Here is a 27,074-nt window from a genome sequence, read left to right as displayed (position 1 = left end):
TGCAATAAATTATTGCTTTTTAATTATTGTCCCTTAAACTTTATGGAGATTGAGCTATTTATCAATAGGGCTTTAGTAAATTGTAGCAATATATTAAGTACTTATTAGGACCTTTACAATAGGTAAGATGAATAAGAAATGTTTAGTTTCCAGGGCAAAGATGAAGAAAATTTGAAAATTAAAGACAATAAAGAGGAAATGTATGAGATTTTGCTTAAAGGTATATGACTGAATGCACTGATAAGGCTGTTATCAGTCATTCAGACTGTTTCCGTATTAGAAGACATACCTTGTTTTGGCCTCAATTTGGATTTCCTTTGGATGCTGCAAGTCTAGTCTTTCTACATTTTGGCTTTCCTTCCCTTGTTTCCCAGGCTGTAATTCACAGCATGCTTTATACACTGAGTGGAATGAAGGAAGCTTCCCATCATGCTTTTCTCCCTTCTCCTTTTCCAAAAATGTGCTTTTGCAAAATGATGCCTGCTTGCACCTTTGTTTTAGTTGTACCCCTTAATCCCACCATTCTGTGCTGTTGATTGCCTCCCCCTTCTCCCGAAGTGTTCCAAATGTAATTTTAAAAATTCTGAGTTATAAAGTTATAACAAGACTGCTCTTTTAAAAAACTCACAGTGTTGCAACTTGATCACCCCTTTTTAAAACTGATTGCATTACAACGCTGTTTCTGAAATTTTAAAAAGCAGTCTTGCAGTCTTACACAGCAGTGTTATGATATTATTAGGGACCAAGCCCATTGTACATGTAAATACAATGGCTCTAGGTGTGCTTTTGGGGCTGGCAGTGGTGCAGCCTTCCCCCCAGCCCAGAAGTGCACCCACAACCTCCCCGAAGGCTGGACTCTGAGGTATTGTACGATTTTGAAATCCGACCTCCAAAACTCCAGGAATATTTCCAACCCAGGGGTAGCCAACCTCCAGGTGGGGCCTGGAGAGCTCCTGGAATTACAGCTCATCTTCATAGTATAAATATCAGCTCCCCAGGCAGAAAGGGCTACTTTGGACAGGGTTGTGGTAGAGAAGAAACATTTAAGGCCTCCCGCACAGGTTGTTGTTGAATTGGAAGACTTGAGGCCTACTGCACAGGGTTCTTGTGCAGATGAAACAGGAGACAAAAGAGCCTCTGCAACAGCATCCAGTTTCGTCAGCAGAATAGCACTGTGCAGTGGCCTCAAATCTGCAGAGAGTTGCAAAGAAGAAATATACATGGCTTGGCTGTGTCTAACCCCCGGCCAGAGCAGTATTTTAAGTGAGAAGGGGCTTTTCTGTGGCCTCCCTGTCAGCCAGCTGGTTGGCAGAAGGGAAAAGTTCCCCCCCTCAAAAGGAATGCCCACCCCCATTCCCTGAGGTTCCCCTGCGTTGCTCTTGGAAACACCTCAGTCAGGGGCTGTTAAAGGCTCCTTCCCTGCAGGGGGAGGGAGCGCACTCTCCAGCCTCCTGCCAGCTCTGTCAGGGTTTTGAGGCAATTTACAGTTGGACATGACAGTTAGGACAGCCTTGGGATGAAAAGGGCAGGTGCAGCCTGTCCAAGCCTCTGTTCCCATCCCCCTTGGCAGCCCTGCACAGATCAGGAGCAGACTGGCAGCGATGTCTCCAGATTGCCCCTGGCTGGGATAGGTGGGTGAGTCTCCCGACTGGCTGGAACTCTGATCTGTCCTGGTGAGGGCCTTTGTGCCTTCCGATTGGCCCCTCACCCGACTGGCTGGAATTCTTGTCAGTCCGGGCAAGGGGGCCAATCAGTGCCTTCTGCTATCCTGGACTGGCCACGCCCCTTTCTCCTCCCACGTAGGCCTTAACCAATTATTTATATATCGCTTCAGCGATTTACAGATACCACTTCCAGATAACATTATACAGATAACATTATCTGTATAACATTATAACTCAGATAACATTATAACTCAGGGTTGTTGTTTTTTTAATCGCTCTTGGGACACTTGGGGGGAAGGGGGTAGGCAATCAATGGTGCAGAATGGTGGCATTAAGGCATACAATGAAAATGAAGGTGCAAAAAAAGGCAGATTTTTCAGAATGGAAGAAGAGGGAGGAGGGAGGATGGCATTGAGGAAAAAGTTGTTCCCAAACAACTTAAAATAGTGGGCATTGGAAGAACTGTATTACACATTTCTGTATTTGGCAGCCCTGAATTAGACCTTACATTAAAAAATGAAAACCGGTTTTCTGGGGATTCTGAGGTGGCAATTTGGGTCTCCTCCCAAAGAGGCAAATTTCTGAATACAAAAAAATTCTGAATGATATGGCTGCTTTAAGGGATGGAGTCCATGGTATTATACCCTTCTGAGGTCCCTCCCTTCCTCAGCACCCACCACCCCCAGGCATTACCCCTCAAATATCCAGGAACTTCCTAACCGGGAGTTGGCAGCTCTATCTCCTTCCCACCCAAAAGCAAGCCTATTTTTATCTAGTTCTCAGCCTTAATATCCTCCCTCCTCCAGTCTGGCAGCCTCTGCCAAAGAAATCCATGGCTCAACTGTTTGGTGCCAGCCACTGGGCCAGGTCCACTTGCATTGTGGAGGAACTCTCAAGGACATTTGGAGGATGTCTTACTTTCCCCTGTATTCCCCTCCCCACACCATTTCCTTTCCCCTTTCCCATGACAACCCCCATTGCTGGCTAGCCAGGTCATCGGGTGCCCCTGGAATTATCCCCCAAGCCACTGTATGTGAGGGGCAGTGGTCCAGGGGGGAGGGGGAATTTCTCATCGGGTTGGACAGATTTTATCATTGTTTTAGCAGGATTTTATTGCGGGATATAAATGTGATAATAAGTAAAATAAATAGCCTCTCTCCTTTCCCTACTTCATTTTGTAATCAGACATTCACCAACCTACTTTTTATTTGCCTCTCATCTTCAGCTATATTTATTACTTACTTACTTCATTTATACTTCACCTTTCTCCACAGTGGGGAGTAAAACTGTTTTCACTATTCTCCTCATTTCCTTTTTCTTTGCATTACAACCCTGAGAGACAAGTCAGGCTGAAAGTATGTGACTGGTCCAAAATCAGCCAATGAGCTTCAACAGCAAAATGAGAATTTGAAGTTGGGTCTCCTAGGTCATACTCTCTGTTAACTGCTGTATCACACTGGCTTTCATAGGGTGGCTGTTGATGAACAGTAGCAAGCAGCCAGGCCTAGCTGAGTCATGAAAGTTAAATGGTATCAGGTCACCCAGAGGTTGCTATCAGGCCTAGGGTTGCCAGTCTCCAGATGAGATCTGGAGATATCCCAGAATTACAGCTGAACTCCAGTCAGCAGAGATTTGTCCTCCTGGAGAAAAGGCCTGCTTTGGAAAGTAGATTTTATGACAATATTGTTGTTGTTAGTTGTGAAGTCGTGTTAGTTAGTTGCAAAGTTGCGACCCCATGGACAATGATCCTCCAGGCCTTCCTGTCCTCTACCATTCCCTGGAGTCCATTTAAGCTCACATTTATGACAATACTAGGGGCCAAGCCCATTGCATTCAGGAATACAATGGGTGCTAGACTGGGGTGGGGGTGGGGGTGGAAGAACTCTGTGGATGGCCTCTCCCTCCCCCCAGGACCTGGAAAGGCTGCAGGCTGGAGGTCCCCAGGCAGGGAACCCACCGGCAGGGGCAGCTCTCATGCAGCAGGGATCTGCAGCCTCTAAGCCTTGGAGGGAAGTGGAAGGAGGATGGGGTGGTCAGAGGTGGGATATGGAAAGTGATTGGCTGGCTTCTGGACAGGCAGGAAAGCTGGTTGGAGGAGAAGGCACTCTGGGGCAGGATAGCCACCCTGAGTGGGTGTTAAGCACCGAGTGGCACTTAAGCCATGGGGCATGCTCTTCCTCTAAGGCCTTAACAAAATTTTAATGTGTAACAGATATTTGGATGAATCCTATCCCCTCCCCAAATCCTGCCCTCATACTCCACAACAAAATCTCCTAGAATTTCACAACCTGGACTGGCAACTCTAGTCTATCTTGGACTTAATGAGTCTTCCCTCAAAGGATAAAATAGGTCTGGAAAGGCTCCTTTCCCTTCACTCTTGCTGTTTACTGACAGACCCTAATTTGGAATGTTGTGATTGCCTAGCAACAACTACTGAAATAATCTGTTGCTTAAAGTTACTATTTCGGAGTTTGTTAACCACTACCTCCTCCTCCTCCTCCTCCTCATTATTATTGTTTTATATTTCACATTTTCCTGCAAAACTGCCCCCCCTTTCAGGCTTGTAGAAAATCCCGTCTTTCCTGTTCACAGCTCCACTCACCAGAATTAAGTATCCAAAGATTTTGTGAACTTGGCTTTTATTATGTACATTAGGGAATGATTTTAAAATGAACTAGTTTGATTCTTGATGGGCATTCTCCAAAGGTCTATGTTATGTGCCTATGAATAATTCTGGCTTAATAACAGCAATGATAGTTGGTCCTCATTTAACTTAATAAACTTTTTCTCAGTGAAAAATATGTAGACTGGCTACATGTGTTAGGATCAAAACTTATTGGGCTCTCCTACAAATTTTGACTTTCCATGCAATACAGACACCTATTTAGAGTTAAGTATGGTTTCAATCAACATGATACTCCCTGTTTTGAAAGTAAAGGACATTTTCATTTGTTCCTGCTTGATCATTGCCAGGCCCTCAGAGGCAGACTGGAAAGCTTCAAAGACTGCTGAAATGCTGCCACCTTGTGAGTTCAGCAAAACAAATCTTAAAATGTAGTGGCTCTGCTTTCAATTGCTAAAAATAGTCTCCTTTGAAATGGCATATGTAAAAGTGGAACACTTGACACTTATTCTGCTGACTGCAAAAATTCTTTTATGAATTATTTTTATTTTCTTCCTTATTAACTTCTTTTTTGGAATGTTGGTTTATCTAAAATATATCCTGCCTTTCCACATGCTGCCCAAGACACATTAACTTTATAATTATGTATATCAGCAGAACAATTCAATGGGATCTTATGAGAGAGTCATCTTTTTCTTTTTAAAAAATGGGAAAGCCTCTTTAGGCTTGAATTTGAACATCCTGTGAGGCAGTGAAAGCAAATACCCTTTGCTCAAAGGAGCAAAATAAACCTGTAGTCCGGTACACGTTTACTAGAATACTAGGTGACTAGAATATTCTCTCTGGTACTGCTTTTGAAGACATGATAGGGTTGCCATGTCTGTTCTGTGAAATACCTAGTGATTTGTGGGGTGGAGCTTGAGGATAGCAAGGTTCAGGGAAGGGAGGGACCAGATCTGTAACTTAGAAACCAGTGGTGATTCTGGGAGATCTCCAGCTACCACCTGAAGACTGGCAATCCTAAATTGTGGAACATTTAGTTCATTCAGAATGTAGGCATGATGTTCTGATTGGTAAAGATGATTGGGTGTTGATCTTGCCAACACCTGCCAGTATGTTTCCCAGAACAGTGTTGAGTGTTTATTCCTACAGTTAAAGTTGGAAGTCTTCTCAGATTGGGCTTTTGGAATGACCATGTGCAACCATATGAGCCTGACCAATTATTGAGATGACTCTCTCATAAGTAGCAACTATGGAAAAGTTTCTCCATATTTTCAGGAATCTCAATAATTTCAGCTCAGTTATGCCTTATGGAGACCATTATATACAATGGGGAATCTATCTGGGGCATGGATTCCCAACCAGGGTTCTGGGAAACTCAGGGATTATGTGAGAGCTCCCAGCCTTTTCCAGAGGTTTGGATGACCACTGACCTCACTAGACATCACTGAAGCTCACGTGACAGGTCTAGACTCTTTCTTCACAATGGAAATGGGAAATAATTGATTGGTTGGCTCATATATTTTACTTCCATGGCCAGTTCACTGAAGGAGCATGTAACTACTTCTGGCGTTCCTTGAATCCTAAAAAAAATATTTCAGGAATCCCTTCACAGTCAAAAGTTTGATGCAAAGGTCTCAGGGGGTGAGTTTGTTTCAAAAAGTTTAGACCATGGGGTTCAATTCTGTGAGCCCCCAAATAACATGCCCCACCTCTATTGTTTCCAATGACAAAACATGCAGAGTTGGGAAAGCAGGGGCAATAGAAGCTGAGCAGAACCAGTGCCACTGTGGAAGTGCAAAACTGACAGAACTAAGGCCAAACCAGAGAATCACTGAAGGGGGGGGGGGTTTCAAGCCCTTCAGAATCAGTGTAATGCACTAGTGACTAGCAGAACCCAGTGCCACTGGGCAATGCCAGCTCAACAGGACTGATGTGAACCACAGAAACACAATCCAAGTCTTTGTGTGGGGCTGTTGGAAGTCCAGCAAAACCCTGAAAAGATATTTTAAAGGTTCGTAGTCTCCTTAAACTATTTCTACAAGTTGCAAGTTCACCCTGAAGGCATTTAATGGGGCTGCAAGCCCTTTAAAAATCCTTTAATTGTGGCAATCTGGCATTTATAGATAATCCTGAATATTTTTGTAAGATTTTGTAAGTATATCAGGAATACCAATATTTTTGTGTACAATATGCCACAATTAAAAATACTGATTTATTTTGTGAGCACACCCCTAAAATCAGCTACTGTATCAGAAGACTGAAGATTAGCATTTTTAAAAATGCTTCTAGCGGGAGACAGGAGATAATAGGCCAGTTAGCCAAAGGTCTATTCCAGGCAATTTACTAGAAAATGTAATTAAAGGTGAGATGATTAGCAATACCATAGAGGAACAAAGACTGCTGATGGAAAAATTAGCAGGCATCAAATTTTTTCTTGTTCGTCTTCTTGCAACAAGGAATAAACTGGCTTCAGCTCAGAAAATGCAGTCCTATAATAACTATATGATTTAAATCAATGGTCCCCAACCTGCGGGCTGCGGCCTGGTGCTGGGCCGCGAAGGCCATGGCGCCAGGCCGCGGCTCCCTCTCCCCGCCCCCCCCCCCGCAGTAAAAAACTTCCCAGGCCGCAACCTTGCGGCCCGGGAAGCTTCTTACTGCGGGAGGGCGGGGAGAGGGAATCAGGGCCGGGCCGCGCTGCCGTGCGGGTGCGGCCCGATGCGCGGGCACGGCCCGTGCGGGCGCGGCCCGCTGGTGCGGCCCAATGCGCGGGAGTGGCCCGCGGGCACGGCCCGATGAGCGGGCGCGGCCCGATGCCCTGCCGGTCCCCAGCCTCAGAAAGGTTGGGGACCACTGATTTAAATAATAATTCAAGTCACATCATCTTTCCAATTAACATTTCACATATATAAATTTCAAGTATACAAAGTGAAAAGAGTCTAGAATTATACACAGCTCCTCAGAAAACAGACTGTCTGACACTAAGCTTCATAAGCCTGCTGGACTAAACCTGCTAGTTGTTACCTGTGCAACCTTACCCCTGAAATGTTACTGTCATGACCCCCCTGGTTCATGCCATCCTGTTCCCGACTACTCTTGCATATTTTACTTTCTCAGGCCTCTTCTCACCCAAGGCCATAAAGCAATAAACCTGTCCTCTGAGATGTTCCCTCCCTTCCTGTTCCCAGCGGGCGAGGAGGCCCAACAACTGTATCAATCTCACTGTAAGTGTCCTTGCGGAGACAGCCAAATCTCAACAATGTGCCATCTCCCCGATAAGGCACCTGGCCATCTGGTAGCCTGAGAACAGGACCCCTTTTTGTCTCTCTACCCACTCTCCCGCCGAATCTCCTGAGCACCCCTCCCTTATTTGGCGTACCCTATATCTACCCCACCCGTTTCGCTTGTACTTTGTTATTATCAAGATCTTTGCTTAGGAAGATCTTGGCCTGCTTTAGCTTTCTGTGGACTTTGCCTAATAAAGCTCTGCTTTGGAATTTGCAACCGACTGTTGGATTCTTGATGCGCTTTCATTTGGGACTCCACAGGCTGGGCTCAGCCTAATTCCTGACAGTTACCAGTGCTACCAGACCCTGAAAACCAGACCCTCTGGACTGTATCCAATGATGCGAGAAACCCTGGATCAGTACCTATAACAACAGACCTCATTGTGGGACATTAGAACTTGTATGCTCCTTCAATCAAGATTCAGTCAAGACTCTGGACTTTGGACATTTGTTCTGGCCCAAACAAAAAAGCAATCAGGCCAACCTTTCTCTGCAGAGCATCTGTAAAGCTTGGTATGACTGACTGTCCTCAGCATCTCTGGGAAAACATAGTGCTGGTGACTTCATAGAATCATAGAATCATAGAGTTGGAAGGGGCCATACAGGCCATCTAGTCCAACCCCCTGCTCAACGCAGGATCAGTCCAAAGCATCCTAAAGCATCCAAGAAAAGTGTGTATCCAACCTTTGCTTGAAGACTGCCAGTGAGGGGAAGCTCACCACTTCCTTAGTCAGCCTATTCCACTGCTGAACTACTCTGACTGTGAAATTTTTTTCCTGATATCTAGCCTATATCGTTGTACTTGTAGTTTAAACCCATTACTGCGTGTCCTTTCCTCTGCAGCCAATGGGAACAGCATCCTGCCCTCCTCCAAGTGACAACCTTTCAAATACTTAAAGAGGGCTAACATGTCCCCTCTCAGCCTCCTTTTCTCCAGGTTGAACATTCCCAAGTCCCTCAACCTATCTGAATAGGGCTTGGTCCCTTGAGCAACCTTCAAAGAGCATCCTCCTTTCTGACTCCCCACCCCACAAAATGGAAGATCTCAGAAGTGTTTTCTTATCTTGGAATCCCCTTCCCATCCATTAAAATGCCAGGATGCCAAGAGTTTTATGGCTCTCAATATATCAAACCAGAGCCTCTTGTGGCGCAGGGTGGTAAGGCAGCCGACATGCTTTCTGAAGCTCTGACTATGAGGCTGGGAGTTCGATCCCAGCAGCCGGCTCAAGGTTGACTCAGCCTTCCATTCTTCCGAGGTCAGTAAAATGAGTACCCAGCTTGCTGGGGGGTAAAACGGTAATGACTGGGGAAGGCACTGGCAAACCACCCGGTATTGAGTCTGCCATGAAAACGCTAGAGGGCATCACCCCAAGGGTCAGACATGACTCGGTGCTTGCACAGGGGATACCTTTACCTTTATATATCGAACTGGGTCTCAAGTTTCCCAGATAAGTCTCATTGATTATTTTGATCATGGACATCCTGTATCAAGCAACCTTTTGGGCCCACATCAAAGGGGGGGTATCTGACCCTTTGTCCAAAGCCCTCTTTTGCCTACGTGACTTTTACCATGTATCTGACTAAGGAAAAAGTATAAAACCCTTCTTTGGAGCTCCCAGTATGCTCTCTCCCCCCTGGTTATGCCTGACTCAGATGTTTGATTAATTCGTGTTGCTGACCCCATCCCTCAATGCACCCAACTTCTCCACCTGTGCAAGATAGGTAATCGTATGAACCTTACTATCCTCTTCCTATTTCCTATCTTATTTCTTTCTGCTGTATTTGTTAGTGTAATTGCTTGGTTTTATTCTGTAAATAAAACTACAATATTATTTTAAATAGTATTTGTTATCTGCCTTGGATTTCGGAAGGGCTTAATCACCTTATAAACTGTGCAAAAGAGATCCTGCTAGTTATTATTATTATTATTATTATTATTATTATTATTATTATTATTATTATTATTATTATTATTTATTTACTTACTTACTTACTTACTTACTTACTTACTTACTTACTTACTTACTTACTTACTTATTTATTTATTTATTTATTTATTTATTTCCTGCCACTCCCGAATGGCTCGTGTCGGGTTACAGTGTCTTATCCCCCTTTTAGCATAGCTGATTCCTCCAATTTTGGATCAGAGCATTTTGGAATAACAGAGCATTTTGCTTAACATAGTTTCTAGGGTTTACAAAAGATACAGTAGGCATCATTTTATGTTTGTAATTGGTGCATGAGGAGTCCTCAGCTTGTTTCACAATTAATTTGAAATAATTCTTTCTTGGTGAACATTAAAAAAATTAATCTCTTTTTGCTAGAGTACCCTCGCAGCTCATAATGGTGATGGAGCCAGGTGTAGCTACATTATTACATTGCTCCTTGAAAACAGTATTTTGATTAGATTTAACTTGGAATGGTCCATATTTAAGTGTAAGTGTAATTGGTTTATTTATTCACAAAGCACAGAAGGTGAAAATATCATTCCCATTTTGAAAATGTTTCTTGTTTCAGGGACAGATGACAGAACCAGCTCTTGGATCTCTTCATAAAATATCTTATGTAACTTCACAGAAAAAAAAAACAGCCTCTCTTAGCAGAACAACTCATAAATGCAGGCATCAACTTGTCAGGAATTGAGGGACACTTTGCTACATAGCTCTTCAGTCACCATATAGTGCAGTTTTTGTCCCACCTCCTTGTTTACTTTACTATGATTACTTTATTCTGCAGCAAAGGAATTCGTATTCAATAACTTTTATTTGTGTGCCTTCAAAGCACCTAGCTTGGAGCAACTGGTATACTGAACACTACAGGCACAGAATCCTGTCCATCCTTATCAGCCAGAGAAGAATGGTTGGCCAATTTGTAATCAGCCAGGCATTATATTCATATGCCTAACCAGTTAATTATGAGTTTAAGGATGGCTTCAGAACTCTAATCTATGAGATTATCTTCCAGTGAAACCAGATTTAGTGAATGCTGGTGTGGATAAATAGCCTAATACATTTGTTGTTGTTATGTGCGAAGTCGTGTCCGACCCATCGCGACCCCATGGACAATGATCCTCCAGGCCTTCCTGTCCTCTACCATTCCCCGGAGTCCATTTAAGTTTGCACCGACTGCTTCAGTGACTCCATCCATCCACCTCATTCTCTGTCGTCCCCTTCTTCTTTTGTCCTCGATCTCTCCCAGCATTAGGCTCTTCTCCAGGGAGTCCTTCCTTCTCATGAGGTGGCCAAAATATTTGAGTTTCATCTTCAGGATCTGGCCTTCTAAAGAGCAGTCAGGGCTGATCTCCTCTAGGACTGACTGGTTTGTTCGCCTTGCAGTCCAAGGGACTCGCAAGAGTCTTCTCCAGCACCAGAGTTCAAAAGCCTCAATTCTTTGACGCTTGGCCTTCCTTATGGTCCAACTTTCGCAGCCATACATTGCAACTGGGAAGACCATAGCCTTGACTAAACGCACTTTTGTTGGCAGGGTGATGTCTCTGCTTTTTAGGATGCTGTCTAGATTTGCCATAGCTTTCCTCCCCAGGAGCAAGCGTCTTTTAATTTCTTTGCTGCAGTCCCCATCTGCAGTGATCTTGGAGCCCAGGAAAATAAAATCTGTCACTATCTCCATTTCTTCCCCTTCTCCTTCTATTTGCCAGGAAGCCTAATACATACAGACATTATTAAGACAAACTTCAGATTTTAATTACATCAGGAAGTCAGGTAAATAGTTTGTACTTCAATTTACTTTTCTGCTGATACTTTCATATATATATCATATATCTCCTATTCTTTAACAGCCTTAAGGAAGACCCACAAAAATGGATACTTCCTGATCAATTCACTGTTAGTTATGATTGGGCGTGGGGGTGTGGGGGGGGGAGTTTAATGATCAAAGTATACATGGGGCAAAAAACAAGTATATTCATAGCTAGATTCTCTATGAAACATGCTTCAAAATGGAGAATGTCAGTGCTGTATGCATGCTGTGTTGTCTAGATTAAGCCCACTGCCCACTATGGAACAATGGGAAAGACAGAGCTGCACGGCACAAGCCACAGTCTGCACAAATATCAAGGAAATCTTTAATTCATTCCCTTTATACTGCAGTATCCCAGGCCTCTGTCCAGCATCCTGTCTTTGCCTTAAAGATCCCCCTTCAAGTTCAAAGGAGTGGTTGATGCCTTGCCTTTAATATTTACATATATCTTGTCACATCTTCCTTTCCCTTCACTTGTTTCTCTTTCCTATTAATAAAGCAGGCAATAATATTCCTTTCTATGATTTCTGATATTTTCTCATGTTTTTCATGCTTCCTTAGGCAACAATAAAGCACACTTTACGCAGAGCAACAGATTAAATTACAGTAAAAGAAATAGAAATGGCTTACTGACCTTAGGACCATGGTATAAATGAAGCCATTAAAACATGATAGTGGAGGAGATAAAATTGAGGACTGTAGTGATATAGGTCAGTATGGGCAGGGCAGTGAGTGTGAGGGTTTATGATGCATGCTGAATAGGTTTTATGGTTCCAACCTCTTGCCCGTAGACCCTGCACCTGCCCTTTAAATCTCCAGTTGAAACAGGAGAAATGATAGCTTTACCATCCATCCATACTTACTGTACTGAATGGGATTTTGAGGGTGCCACACAGTATGACCGTTTATGCACTGGGAACTTCACTGCCCCAGCTCTTGTGCAAGAGCACAAATCAGGGGTGGATGAGGCACACCGGGCCAAATGCTCCCCCATGTGGATGCAGGAAGAGGTGAGGCAACCTGCCATGACTAAAACTCCAGCCTGTAGCACGGCATGAAACCTCCAGTGCATAAAGGTCTAGGTAAGGCAGAGGGGGTGAATGACTTTGAAAAAAAAGGAACAAGCATGACATGTCTAACCGAAGGCCAGGATGGGGTGAGAGCCGCAGTTCTTGCCAATAGCTGACCATGGCTTTTAGTGGGACAGAGCATTTTCAAAACAGAATGAGGATCCCTCAGCTTTCTAGTAGTGCTTTGGATAAACAACAAGAAGAAAGATATTTCATCAGTTCTTCCTTACCCCAATGCTCTTTTGATCCAGCATTTATCCCTTTTTGAATAAAAATAGATACTGTCCTGCAAAGTGGTCAGCTCTCCATATGATAGAAGATCTACCTTGGTTATACTGGCAGGCAGTGCCCAATAGTGTCTTTCAGCAGAATGATCAGAACATGACAAAATGACCTATTGCTAGAGGCCCACCTCATATATCCATTATCCAGAAAATTAATAAAACCCTGGGACCTAGCTATGGAAGCATCCACTAACACTCATTACTTATGTAAGACAAAACCGTGTGACATTGCTTTGGACTCATGGAGTTGCAGCAAGGAACTAGCAGGTGAAAGCAGACATAGCTTTCATATCACATTCTCCCATCATACTTTCACACATAGGGTTCACCTAGGACAACTATTCTGAGTGCCTGCTGAGCTATTCAGAGAATGGGTGTTGGAATTACAATCAGCAAGTAATTTGGTGAAGTCAGCTTTGAAGGGCTATTGCTAAGCTATTTAAGTAGCTGAGCTGTACCTGGGTGCTCTCTAGTGGCATCAAGTGGTCATTGGAGAGGTTGCAGGGAATTCTGAACTACATGCTCTGGGGGCCCCTTGTTTAAGGTGGGCTCCTGCCTACTCCCTGCTTCTTCAGGAAGAAGCAGCTCAGAGTGTGTGCAATAAGGTTTTTGTTAAAATTGGTTACATATTTCATATTGCAGATGGATAACAGAACAGAACGAAGTATATAAGTAGTCCTAGCAACATGAACATAGAACAATAAAATTCAAGGCATTTTTGGTAATATAGTCAAAGAACTGTTACATCTGAACCCAGTTGGATCATTATGAGAATGCAACCAACTCTCAACCTGTTCTTGTAGACAACTTCAAGAAGGGATTGGAGAAACATTTGGAACAGAGGTCCATCAGTGACTACTCGCCACAACGTATAGATGCTCTATATTCTTGGTGCTTGAGTGGCAGCAGTACAACTGTGGCAGTGTAAACCAAACAGGACTAAGGTCAAGCCATATAATCACTGCAGTAGATGCTGAATAGGGGAGGGGATTTTAGGAAGCCCATCAGAAATGGCACAATGGCACAGAGTGCCCAGCAGAACCCAGTGCCAACAGGACTGATTTCAAGCACAGCATCACAATCCAAGCAAGGGGTTTTATTCTACAATGCCTGTTATTATGCTGTATTTAAGTTAAAAAAATCAAGCAAGGGTTTGCGAGCCTAGCACAACAAGTTCAGTGTTCAGAATGTCCAGCAGAACCCAGTGCTAATGTGGCAATGCAAGCAACAGAGGACAAATGTCAAACCAGAGAATCCCTACAGTACAAATTTTAAAAGGTTGGGCATTTTTTCAAGTCTAGCACAACAATTCAGTGTAGAGGATGCCCAGCAGAACTCAGTGCCGCTGACACTGCAAACTTAAAAGGTCTGCTCTCAAAGCACAGTCACAACAAATTGAAGCAAGGGTGGGGAAGGATTTTGCAAGTTCCCTGCAAAAAAAGAAAAAAAAAGAAAAAAGGGAAGCAAACACAAAGACACCAGGGAAAGGAAATAAAAACCTCTTGAAACACCCAACACGTTTGAAATTGAAAAGAAAATCCTGAATATCTTTGGAATGCCAAAATACACCCAAACATTCTGATAAGGCTTATTAGGCAGTATATTTTTAGCTTGGTTGTATCCAAATGCACACCCCTACTCATTACTTATATTAGTTGTTGCAGTGCAGCATATTGTGTAAAGATTATTTACACCATAATTTAATATCCTAAGACATCGTTTTAGAAATTTACCAGCAACAAATATAAGGATGGCAGTGGTGTCTTTCTTCAGTACTGAAATATCTGCAAGAGTAGCCATAGGCAAGTTTTTCATTCCTTCTTAGAGAAGTAAAACTTTCATTCCCTGTTGGATGCAGAACTGACACTTTTGGAGCATTTATATTACAGCCTCATGCATGATGGAACATGGGTTTGTTATAATTGAGCAGAAATTCATAGAACATCCCTAGAGGAGTCGGAAAGGATTTGTTCTTGCTGCAGAAACTGAGAGGAGAATTATGGAGCTACAACTTGAAACACAAGGGCATGAACTTCAAGGCACCAAATACAACCCAAATAATATAATCACTTTATATGGTCAATTGTGTTGCATACTGTAAAGAAATTGACTCACAAGCACTTCCATGTTCCTTTTGATTAGACCTTTACGAGGTCAGATGAATGCTGTAAAAATACCCAATCCTTTCATTTCTCTAGGTACTTCCTAAGTTATGTTTTATTTAGCTTTACCTGAAAATACAGTGTTACTGTATATACTTGCATATAAGCCGACCCGCATGTTTTATGTAAACCGCCCAGAGCCGTAGGGAAGGGCGGTATAAATAAATAAATAAATAAATAAATAAATAAATAAATAAATAAATAAATAAATAAATAAATAAATAAATAAATAAATAAATAAATAAATAAATATAAACTGAGGCACCTAATTTTACCACGAAATCCAGGCAAACTATAAGCAGAAGTTACTGGTAAATTTACATTAATTGAGGCACCAGTAGGTTAAATGTTTTTGAAAACTTATTTCAAAGAAAAAACAGTAAACTAGCTCTGTAAGTGCAAAAGAGGGCCAGCAAACCAGAGCAGAACAACAGTACCCAAAGTTGGCAACCTATTACAACAAGTACAACAGCTACCAAACTGGGAGATTGGACTACTCTAACTACAACTGCAGTGCTCCCCCCAGAACAAAACACTGAAATAAAGAACTATAAAGCTCAACACTGAAATAAAGAACTATAAAAATCAACTTTTAAAAGAAACACAACCACAAGAAGAAAAGGCAAACAATGCAGCCCCTCAAAAAAAAAAAAGAAAAAAAAGAAAAAAGAAGAAATAAACATTAGGATAAACAGTAAATCCCAAAGCACCCCCAAAACCCACCCCTCCAACAAAAACTAAAAGAATAGTTTGGAAGAAGTGAAGGCAAAAGACAAAAAATGCATTATTTATTTATATGTTTAATGTAAACCGCCCTGAGCCTCCGGGGAGGGCGATATAGAATATAATAATAAAATAATAAAAATAAATAAAACCGTTACTGTCCTACAAGCAGCCAAAGCAAGCAAGCTTCACCTTGCAGGAGGCTTGCACAAGCAATGTAATGATTGGCTGGCTGGGAACAGGCTGTTAGTTCAATTACCGTATATACTCGCATATAAGCCGAGGAGCACTTTTTCATTGTGAATACTGTGCTGAAAAACCCGGCTTATACACGAATATATACAGTAAGTGTTCATCATTTTGACAGATCTTCCAGTTGGGGTTTCTTACCATTGTCCCCTGCCTAATAGACAAGATGGAATACCTAAGTGAAAGCTTAGCCCAGGGGTGGCCAAAGTATGCCTCTCCAGATGTTAATGGACTACAATGACCCCAAGCCCCTGCCAGCACCATGCTGCTAATTATAGTCCATGGACATCCAGAGAGCTACACTTTGGCCACTCCTGGTTTAGACCATCATGATTGTACTCATTCAAATTCCTGTCCAAAATTAAAGAATCCTCATGTTCTGGGAATCTATAATCTTCTTGGGAGGAGTCCATCCCACCTGGGGATCATTTGGATCTCTCTACCACAAAACAAAGAGTAATTTCTAACCATTTGGCTGTTAGCAGTCCCTGTTCCCTTTGAGTGTAACATGATAGCAGGATATGAATGAGTAGCCACAGTCCTGCTTCAGCCAGTGTTAGTAGGGAGCTTGAAGCCTAATGGTTCCTTTCCCCCACTTCTCCCTTTCTGCTTGCTATGAGTTTGCCCTTAAACTCCTGCATATGAACAGAATATAGCCAGAATGAATGTAATGTTGTGGTGCACTCCTGGATGCAGGGCATTTATTCACACATACCGCCAAATAATATAGTAATATCAACCTGATTATTAACCATGAGCCATAGAAGTTGAGACAATGACTGAAAATAGCTCAAAAACTTCATGAAAGTTAATTTTGAAATAAAATGAAGGCCAGGAATAGCAATTTTTTTAAGTAACAGAAATACTGGGAATCTGAGTAAGCTAATATTTATACAAGAAAACTTTAAAGAAAAAATAATCTCAGAAAAGTTTTTAGAAGGAATAGGTTCAACCATACAAGTTGCTGTTTAGATCAAGTATCCAAGGCAACAGTGAAAGTGGAGAACAAAGCACTCAAATAATATTTTTTTAAAAACTAGATCCCTGAAATTGCTTCTACTCTCCGTCTTTCATGGCTTGGTTTTATTAATTTTCTCAACCAGGTTTTGCAACTTTACTAAACTGCACCAGTTAACAGCCTCAAATAAGGTGGGGGAAAGCATCCATATATGAAATGACCTTTCCTGATCTCCCATTTTAAACAAGTGGCTGATTGTAAAAAAGGGATAAGATATGCAATGGTGGTGAGCAAGCATAGTTTCCCACTGGTTCCCAATTGCTAGGGCGAAGTTTACCAAATGGGTTATTCAAAACATCCTCATGGGTTAGTGATAGCAGGATCCAGTGTCTAATTTCAAATCCAGGCACACACCACAGTTTGGCTGCTTTGTATATTAAAATGTATTGTGCAGTAGTCCAGCTTTATAACAAAATAGTTGTCCTATCTTCCCCTTCAAGGAATAATTAACTAAAATATTTTTCTTTAATTTTACTGAAACATCTTCTTAGACATTATGTATACCTGAAAATGCAATGTAATGCATTTTCAGGCCTATACATAATCTAAATATGGATAACAAGGGACTGTAGCCCTATGCCCTTTGATATCCTCTGCTCCAGCAATGATATCTTAATTATGAAGGCATTCTTTGGACTTTCATATTTCATTATAAACCCACACTATGATATACTAATATCAACAAAGATAAGGGCTGCTTCTGTAAATAACCTGAAACAGACTGTGCAGCCAGAGGAAGAAAAATGAAGCAAGGATAGGCAAGAGAGAAGGTGCTATCTATTGCCAATGACAAAAATAATAGCCTTTCTGTGAGCACAGTGTATATTAAATTAGTTGTAAGGCCGGAGGTATCTCTTTATAGAAATGGCTTTTCAATGACTACTTTTATTGTGATGGAGTTAATGTATAGTCTAACAAGATTTCCTTAATTACATTTGTGGCTTGTAATCATGAAACATCCTTTATTTTTTGGCATTTTCATTATTATTTGATAACATTCAAACCTTTTTCATAGCCTCACTTAAATGCTTTATCCAGTGATAAGTATTTATATTTTCTAGTACAGTAAGCAAAAATGGCTATACATTACACATTGACTTCTGCGTCTGATAGAAATTCCTTATGGAAATCTCGGACTACATAGTACATGCTAAGGGTAGGTATTTATGGCAGATCTAGAACAATTTGATAAAACAAATACTGAAGAATCTCTACAAATGATCTCGAAACATCAGGAGTAATGGAACAAAATAAACTGAGCTCTCATGTAATAGATATACAAATATTTTTCACATTCTTGCAATTCAAATTCTTGGATGAAGTAATGTAGTGAAAGGAAGTGGCTAAATAGGTTCTCCTTTCACCTACTAAGTCTCTATAGTGATGAGATTTCTCTGGATAGGGGGCTGGTACTTCTTTTTCTTCTGCGCTAGAAAGAAGTTTCCATTCTGCCAGCAGAGCCAACAATATATACTCAGGCTGCTTCTGTGTGTTCCCTGCTAACAACCATGATGAAGTTTCATAAGTAGAGAGTAAATAGAAAGGCAGATCCACAAGTGTAATTCTCAAGCTGCCTCCATGCTCTGCTCTGTCATATTTCTGTCAAACTATAATAGCTGAACATCGACATTTTAGGAATCAGTGAACTCAAATGGGTGAATTTAATTCAGATGACCATCAGGTATACTACTGTGGACAAGAATCTCGCAGAAGAAATGGAGTAGCCTTCATAATCAATAAGAGAGTAGGAAAAGCAGTCTTGGGATACAATCCCCAAAATGACAGAATGATCTCAGTTCGAATCCAAGGCAAACCATTCAACATCACAGTGATCCAGGTCTATGCCCCAACCACTGCTGCTGAAGAGGATGAAGTTGATCAGTTCTATGAAGCCCTACAACACCTTCTAGAAGCAACGCCCAAAAATGATGTGCTTATCATCATGGGGGATTGGAATGCTAAAGTAGGAAGCCAAAAGATAACCGGGATAACAGGCAAGTTTGGCCTTGGAGAACAAAATGAAGCAGGGCACAGGCTGGTAGAATTTTGTCAAGAGAATACAATGGTCATAGCAAACACTCTTTTCCAACAACCCAAGAGACGACTCTACACATGGACATCACCAGACGGTCAACACAGAAATCAGATTGACTATGTGCTCTGCAGCCAAAGATGGAAAAGTTCTATCCAGTCAATAAAAACAAGACCAGGAGCTGATTGTGGTTCAGATCATGAGCTTCTTGTTGCAAAATTTAGGCTTAAATTGAAGAAAGTAGGGAAAAGCACTAGGCCACTCAGGTATGAACTAAATCATATCCCCGACGAATACACAGTAGAGGTGACAAATAGATTTAAGGAATTAGATCTGATAGACAGAGTGCCTGAAGAACTATGGACGGAGGTTCGCAACATTGTACAAGAGGTAGCAACTAAAACCATCCCAAAGAAAAAGAAATGCAAGAAATCAAAATGGCTGTCTGAGGAAGCTTTACAAATAGCTAAGGAGAGAAGGGAAGTGAAAGGCAAGGGAGAAAGAGAAAGATACACCCAATTGAATGCAGAATTCCAGAGAAAAGCTAGAAGAGATAAGAATGCCTTCTTAAATGAACAGTGCAAACAAATAGAAGAAAACAATAGAATGGGGAGGACCAGAGATCTTTTCAAGAAAATTGGAGATATGACGAGAACGTTTCATGCAAAGTTGAGTATGATAAGGGACCAAAATGGTAGGGACCTCACAGAAGCAGAAGAGATTAAACAAAGGTGGCAAAATTATATAGAACAACTATACAAGAGCGAGCTTAACATCCCTGATGACCACAGTGGGGTAGTTACTGACCTGGAGCCAGACATCCTGGAATGTGAAGTCAAATGGGCCTTAGGAAGTCTGAGCAACAATAAAGCTAGTGGTGGTGACAGCATTCCAGTTGAACTATTCAAAATCTTAAAGGGCGATGCAGTACAAGTGCTACACTCAGTATGCCAGCAAATTTGGAAAACTCAACAATGGCCACAGGATTGGAAAAGGTCAGTTTACATTCCAATCCCAAAGAAGGGCAATGTCAAAGAATGTTCAAACTACCGCACCATTGCACTAATTTCTCATGCTAGCAAAGTTATGCTCAAAATCCTACAAGCTAGGCTCCAGCAATATGTGGACCGAGAACTTCCAGAAGTACAGGCAGGATTTCGAAGAGGCAGAGGAAATAGAGATCAAATTGCCAACAAACGCTGGATCATGGAGAAAGCTAGGGAGTACCAGAAGAACGTCTACTTCTGCTTCATTGACTATGCTAAAGCCTTTGATTGTGTGGAGCACAACAAATTGTGGCAAGTTCTTAAAGAGATGGGAATACCAGAGCATCTTATTTGTCTCTTGAGAAATGTATATGCAGGTCAAGAAGCAACAGTGAGAATTGAACATGGAATCACTGACTGGTTCAAAATTGAGAAAGGAGTTCGGCAAGGCTGTATACTGTCGCCTTGCCTATTTAACTTGTATGCAGAGCACATCATGAGAAATGCGGGATTAGAGGAGTCACAAATTGGGATCAAGATTGCAGGGAGAAATATCAACAACCTCAGATATGCAGATGATACCACTCTAATGGCAGAAAGTGAAGAGGAACTAAAGAGCCTGTTGATGCGGGTGAAGGAGGAGAGTGCAAAAGTTGGCTTGAAACTCAACATCAAGAAAACAAAGATCATGGCATCCGGCCCTCTCAATTCCTGGCAAATAGATGGGGAAGAAATGGAGATAGTGACAGATTTTATTTTCCTGGGCTCCAAGATCACTGCAGATGGGGACTGCAGCAAAGAAATTAAAAGACGCTTGCTCCTGGGGAGGAAAGCTATGGCAAATCTAGACAGCATCCTAAAAAGCAGAGACATCACCCTGCCAACAAAAGTGCGTTTAGTCAAGGCTATGGTCTTCCCAGTTGCAATGTATGGCTGCGAAAGTTGGACCATAAGGAAGGCCGAGCGTCAGAGAATTGAGGCTTTTGAACTCTGGTGCTGGAGAAGACTCTTGCGAGTCCCCTGGCCTGCAAGGTGAACAAACCGGTCAGTCCTAGAGGAGATCAGCCCTGACTGCTCTTTAGAAGGCCAGATCCTGAAGATGAAACTCAAATACTTTGGCCACCTCATGAGAAGGAAGGACTCCCTGGAGAAGAGCCTAATGCTGGGAGCGATTGAGGGCAAAAGAAGAAGGGAACGACAGAGAATGAGGTGGCTGGATGGAGTCACTGAAGCAGTAGGTGCAAACTTAAATGGACTCCGGGGAATGGTAGAGGACAGGAAGGCCTGGAGGATCATTGTCCATGGGGTCGCGATGGGTCGGACACGACTTCGCACATAATAACAACAACATAATAGCTGCTCTAAATTTTACTGAAAGCTAGAAGATGAACCAACCACATTAACTCACAATATTGAAAGGCTGAAGAAACGTTGCCATTCTACTTCCATGTGATCAAATTAAATCTATGAAAGAGCTTCCTTCTGGATCTAAATTAATATCAGCATTGAGATACCCTTGGAAATGTTACAGCCATAGATGCTTTTTTATCAAATAATGTAAATAATAATGTTTTTGATATTGAGCAGAAAATATTTCACATTTATTGTCATGAAGAACTATTAACTGCTTTCCATGAGGTAATGCAGGGAAGAAAATAATGTCAGATCATTGCCCTATGTGGAGCTTTTTTTCAGTGTCACCAGTAAAGTTGTATAGGAGTACACATTATCCAGGAATAAGATGCTGGAATGCTTGAATCTTTAGGAATACACAAACACCACATAGCATAGCATCATCGGCCAATTAATGCGGTTTATAATTCTGAACATTTTTTAAGCTTGCTGACAATTTGCCTTCTTATAGTAAGAAACATAACTGTGACAACAATATAATGGAATTTTATGAACAATTTTTTTTATTTTTGTTTTTAAAAATGACACAATGGCTGATTCCTTTCTGAAACCCAATCATACATAGCAGAGACGGATTCTGTCTCTTAGAAGAGCTTTAAGATTAAATATGCTAAATAATGGTGCATGTGTACGAAATAAGTAAAGATGCTGGGAAGGAGAGTGATAAGAGATTAACAGGAAGGAAGGCTTTAAGTTCCCATTTGCTCATAGAAAACGGTATGATTATGTCTTTTGAAAATGAAATAGAATTGTATATTTAGTGCTGATCTTTGTGGCTTCTGTACAGGCACACACGGGATTATGCTTTTGCAGTTCTGCCACAGAGAGGAGCTAGCAAGCTATTTAAGGTCTTTCTAGAGCCAAAGCGTCCTCCGTTTCCCATCTCAGCTGAGACTGGCTTTCCCTCCAAAAAGTCACACGATGTGAGAGGGGTGAGCACTCTTCCCTCAGTTTTCTTCTTGCCACCACTGAGAGAGGGCTCCTTTCAGCAAGCTGAGAATACATTGCCTCAGTGAGTACTGAGGAAAATATTGAAAATAAGATAAAGGTAAAGATAATAAAACAATGATAGAGAGGCTTTCTTTACTTAAGTAAGACTTAAATAAGATGGCAGTCTTTAAAAAATGGGAAGAGCGTGGAGCCGATGGTTCAAAATGATGGCCATAGGGTAAAGTGACCAGAAATCTGGGGCCACAAGGCAGGAGGCACCGCCGCTGCCACCGCCAGGAGAAGAATGCCATTGGCAGAGAGGGGGGGGAAATTAAAAACCCTCTAGGATTGGTCATCAGATCTCCCATACATCAGGGTTTGATCCAAAGAATCATAGGCTCAGGATATGAAAGGAGAACCAAGATACAAATTCAAAATATACCCTAACTAGTAAAAAAGCCCATTGTATTCCAAAGACAATGGGCCCTAGCAGGGGGGTGGAGAGCGAGGGACTGGCGAGGGCAGGGTGAGGAAAGGTAGCTTACCGGTGAGAGGGCTGTAGCGACGTCGGGCAGCTCCTTCGCGGCGGGCAGCTCCTTGGGTGGCTCCTTCTCGGCGGGCAGCTCCTTTGCGGTGGGCAGCTCCTTCGGCGGGCGGCTCCCTGGCGCGGTCTTCTTGCCGGCGGCCATCTTCTTGTGCCGGCGATGCGTTTGTAGAGGCCGGGGGCTCCGTGGGCGGCAGCGGGCGCGGCCCGATCCGCGGGCGTGGCCCGCGGGTGCGGCCCGATCCGCGGGCGCGGCTCGCGGGCGCGGGCCGATGCGTGGGCGCGGCCCCCGCGGGGGCGGCCCCCACGGGCGCGGCCCGATGCCCTGCCGGTCCCCAGCCTAATAAAGGTTGGGGACCACTGGCTTAGAGGTTCTTAGAGGCCGGCTGGCTTGGAGCAACTGCGAGCTGCGCTACGCGCGGCTCGCAGTTGCTCCGGCAAGGAATCGGAGGGACCAATCGGCAGGCGCTTTGCGCCTGCCGATTGGTCCCTCCGATAGTCTGTCATGAGGAAGGGGCCAATCGGCACCCTTCCTCATCCCGGACACAGCCCGCCTTCCAAGGGCTTACTGTTTTATTTAGTCCGTGGCGCCCGCGGCGCCACGGGCGGTGTAAAGATGGAATTCCATGATCATTGGTAGAGCATCTCAATATTAGTCACCTTCCTGGAGACAACTCCTATAGGTATGAGTCAATTAAAGGGACTATGAGGGATTATGGAGGCATTTCACACATTCTATAACCTCTTCCACAATAATTATGTACTCTCCAAATATGATTGCAATTTTGGACACTAGCCCTGAGGTACCATATACTGTTCTGTGCAATTTATCCTGAAGTAGAATCTGGACTATATATTGACCCACAACTGGAGTAAGAGATTCTATATATCTGGCAGCTTTTGCAGAATTCCAGCATAATACTATGTTCTGAATTCTAAATGGGACATAAAAGAGGATTATAAATGTTTGTGTCAGACAGTTGAGCAAAGAAGTAATGTATGCATTGCTAACCAGAGGTACTACTTAATCCACACCATTAATCTAATAATGATGTCTTAGAATGTATTTGCTGCTGTGAAGCAAAAAAAAAAAAAATAGGCAAATAGATCAAAGAAGCCACTATCATCCCACAGTATGCATATTAGGAGTGCACAGAGAGAGAGAGATACAGAGAGAGAATTGTGAGTCTCATTATCAAACATTTTAGCTGGATTCTTTAATGTGGGAAAATCCTAGGAAATTGGACCAATACTTGTTACTTTAAAAAAACCTGAATTTATCACATTGAAACAGCCTTTCTCAATACTGAGAAACCCCTGGAACATTCTTCAGGCTTCAAGAAAGTCCAGAAGTGGCACAATCATGCAGAATATGGTAGGGAAGCATTGCTGTGCACATACCCACCTGGGACCCCAAGAAAGTGAACTTTCTTTTCCTGTGATTCCAAAATGGTAGATTGGGAACCACACTACAAAAATGGAAGAACAGGAGGACTAGACCCTTGATTCGGCACTGCAGCAATGAACTGGAGTAATGTAAAATCACCTTGGCACCCCATCCTGCAGCACAGTTTGCTTTTGAGGCTCTCTTAATGCTCAGACAAACCATTAGCTTTTTTTCTGGGGAAGGAGAAGGTGGGAAAGAGCTACTCCAGCAACTCCTTCCGGCAACTCTTCTGCTTGGATCCAGACCATTGGTAGAACAAAAAGTCCATTTTAAAGAGAGAGAAAAGGGTCAATTTGTGTCTGTCTCCTGTTTGAATCACAAGAGTTTAAAATGTGATTCTTCCCACACTCTAAAAGGGCATTGGATTCAACCTGTGGGCATGATAATTTCTTTTACATATCTTGTAGTTTTTCTTTATGTACTGGAATCCAGACAATGTATCTGAGAAACCTGATTGTTTTAAAAGTAGTGGAACAGAAAGAAATTGACAACGCAATCGACTGCTTCTTTGACGTTGCTTTCATATTTGTGATGGATAAAATATTAGGCCTGATTGATTCATATTAGACATAGACCTCAGGAAAAGAACTCTCATGCACTTCCAGTTTACATTTAAGTGCACTTTCTACAGACAGTGGCCTGTTAATGCTACCATACTAGTGATCAATGGCTAGAATATTGAGCTATTAACATTCTAAAGTTACACACAGGCTGCGACATGTAGCTATTTAAATATGAGATATGTATGGATGGCTTAAATGAATGAGTACTTTTTGTGCAGCCAGTTTCCTGTATGACTAACAGCAAATGAATTCTTTTGACTAACCACTTCAAACTACAGGCTCAGATGAATGAAAGCTGGAATCCTCCTGGATTAGAAAAGGCTTTTCTGCTTGGACATGCTTTCCTGTTAGTTCCAGGGTAGGGTGGAGGTTGTTTTTCAGTGGTCCTGAAGTATCCATTTTGAAGACACATCCTCCTCTAGAGAGGAATTTGCATAGATTTAAACTGATTAAGTCATTTCATTCTGCTAAGTCAGGATGTAACATTTCCTGGAGACATATACTGATTTCCCCTAATTAGATTCCTACTAGCCTGCTTAATTTTCCTTTGTCGAATCTACATACTGATAAACACCATTGTCCAATGGAACATTTGCAAGACATGTATTATAATTTGATTCTGCTCCACACATGAGGATTAAATCAGTCTGCACAAAGAATCCTTTTTTCATACAAGCTGTCGTCTCATGACAGAAGGCCTGTTTATGCAGTTTTGCTCAAGTGTACTTTGTATTTTAAGCCATGCATCAGATGAAATGTATACCTGTAACTTCAGTTTTAAATATGTTGTTGTAACTCTTAAATTAAACCTGATTACTCTCTTCTTTACAATTTGGAGCTGTCCTCGTATTAGATTAGAACATGATTTTTACTTCTTTTCTTATAGCCCTTAATTTAGATTTTGTAATTCTGTTCTGCTCCACCTACAACTTCCTCCTCTTTCTCAGTAATATGTTTCTGACCTTTATCCATTACTACTTAAGCCTTGAAATGATTCTGGGGAGGGGCTGTTTGCTTGAGTCTTAGTCTTCATTCCATAAAATAATCACCTTCAGTCCACCCTTGTTGGTACCCAAGACACTGGATTGGCCAAATCAACATTATTACAACTAGTAGTTTCACAGTGGTATATACAGTAAGCTACAAAAATAAATATCCCATAACTACCAGCCTGAACTGACTTATAATGACTTCAAGTGTTTTGTGAAATATCTTTTTAAAGAGCATTATTAAATCAAAATGCACTGGGAACTTATCCTCCACAAAACATGATTTTCTCCTACATCATTCTTTCTTTTATTTTACTATGCAACTGAATTATCCCAGGATTTTGATGCCCATATAGAATCAAGGCATAGTAGGCATTTAATAAAATATACAATAAAAGTCTGTTTTGAAAAGAATGACAGCTGGGCAATATCACATTCATTTGAACATAGTATCTGCATGGTAACACAAGCAGTTCCAGGAAGAGAAGGGAAGTTTAAAGCTGGGTGGCCAAGTAGAGGCAATGTTAAAATAAACAGTGGACCATTCAGTTCATTCACTATATCACCTCCTGGGCTGTATAGAAGGTTATGAGTTCTATCTACAATGTAAGGTTCTAAATTAAATTTTTTAATTTTTAAAATTTTTAACTTTACCAATAATTCAAATTACAGAAATAAAGAGTTTTACACATAGTTTAAATATTCGTCCCAATGTTTTGGCAATCTTCCAGAGGTCTGTGGCTGACCGGATCTGTTAGCTTACTGTGAAAATTGGTTTAAGATGTTTTATAGATGGTACTTGACACCTAAAGTTATTAGTAAAATGTCTAAACAAACTGATGGAAAATGCTGGAAATATCAGGATGCTATTAGGTCGTTTTTCCACATGCAGTGGACTTGTAAACTAATCAAAAAGTTTTGGATAAAAGTACAGGACAAATTGCAAACTATCTTTAAATGTAAATTTGTATTAGATCCCCAAAATATGTTGTTAAGCATTTTACCCAGAGGTGTACCCAAGCAGGGTGCAAAATTCTTTTTTTCATGCAACAACAGCAGCAAGACTAATCATTGCTACCGGCTGGAAGCAACAGCAGGCTCTCCACATGGACTCATGGAGCACAAAATTCAAAGTCCTAAATTTTAGACTGAGATGAACAAATGGTGTGAATAAAGAATGTCCCAAAAGTTGATTTGGAGGTATATTTAAAAACAAAAACCATAAAAAAGCACCCCTCAGGTACAATTGAACTAAAGTGAGGTTATATATTCGAATGCTTTGGCCTCTCCAGAAAATTATTTGCCACATTCAAAACCATCTAGAGAATAAGGTG

The 27,074-nt window shown here is 41.8% G+C and overlaps 1 long non-coding RNA gene across 1 annotated transcript in view; it reads left to right on the top strand.

Annotated features, from left to right (window-relative positions):
• The first annotated feature begins 1,573 nt into the window (after positions 1–1,573).
• Positions 1,574–27,074, top strand: part of LOC143838077 (uncharacterized) — a 43,190-nt gene continuing 17,689 nt past the window's right edge. Inside the window, exon 1 of the long non-coding RNA XR_013231215.1 lies at positions 1,574–1,631. This is a non-coding gene — a long non-coding RNA (uncharacterized LOC143838077). The remainder of the gene's footprint in view (positions 1,632–27,074) is intronic.

The sequence above is a fragment of the Paroedura picta genome, chromosome 5 (genome assembly GCF_049243985.1).
Source record: "Paroedura picta isolate Pp20150507F chromosome 5, Ppicta_v3.0, whole genome shotgun sequence".
Lineage (NCBI taxonomy): Eukaryota > Metazoa > Chordata > Lepidosauria > Squamata > Gekkonidae > Paroedura > Paroedura picta.
The sequence above is the reverse complement of the archived record's forward strand: the minus strand, read 5'-3'. Positions and strand labels throughout refer to the sequence as shown.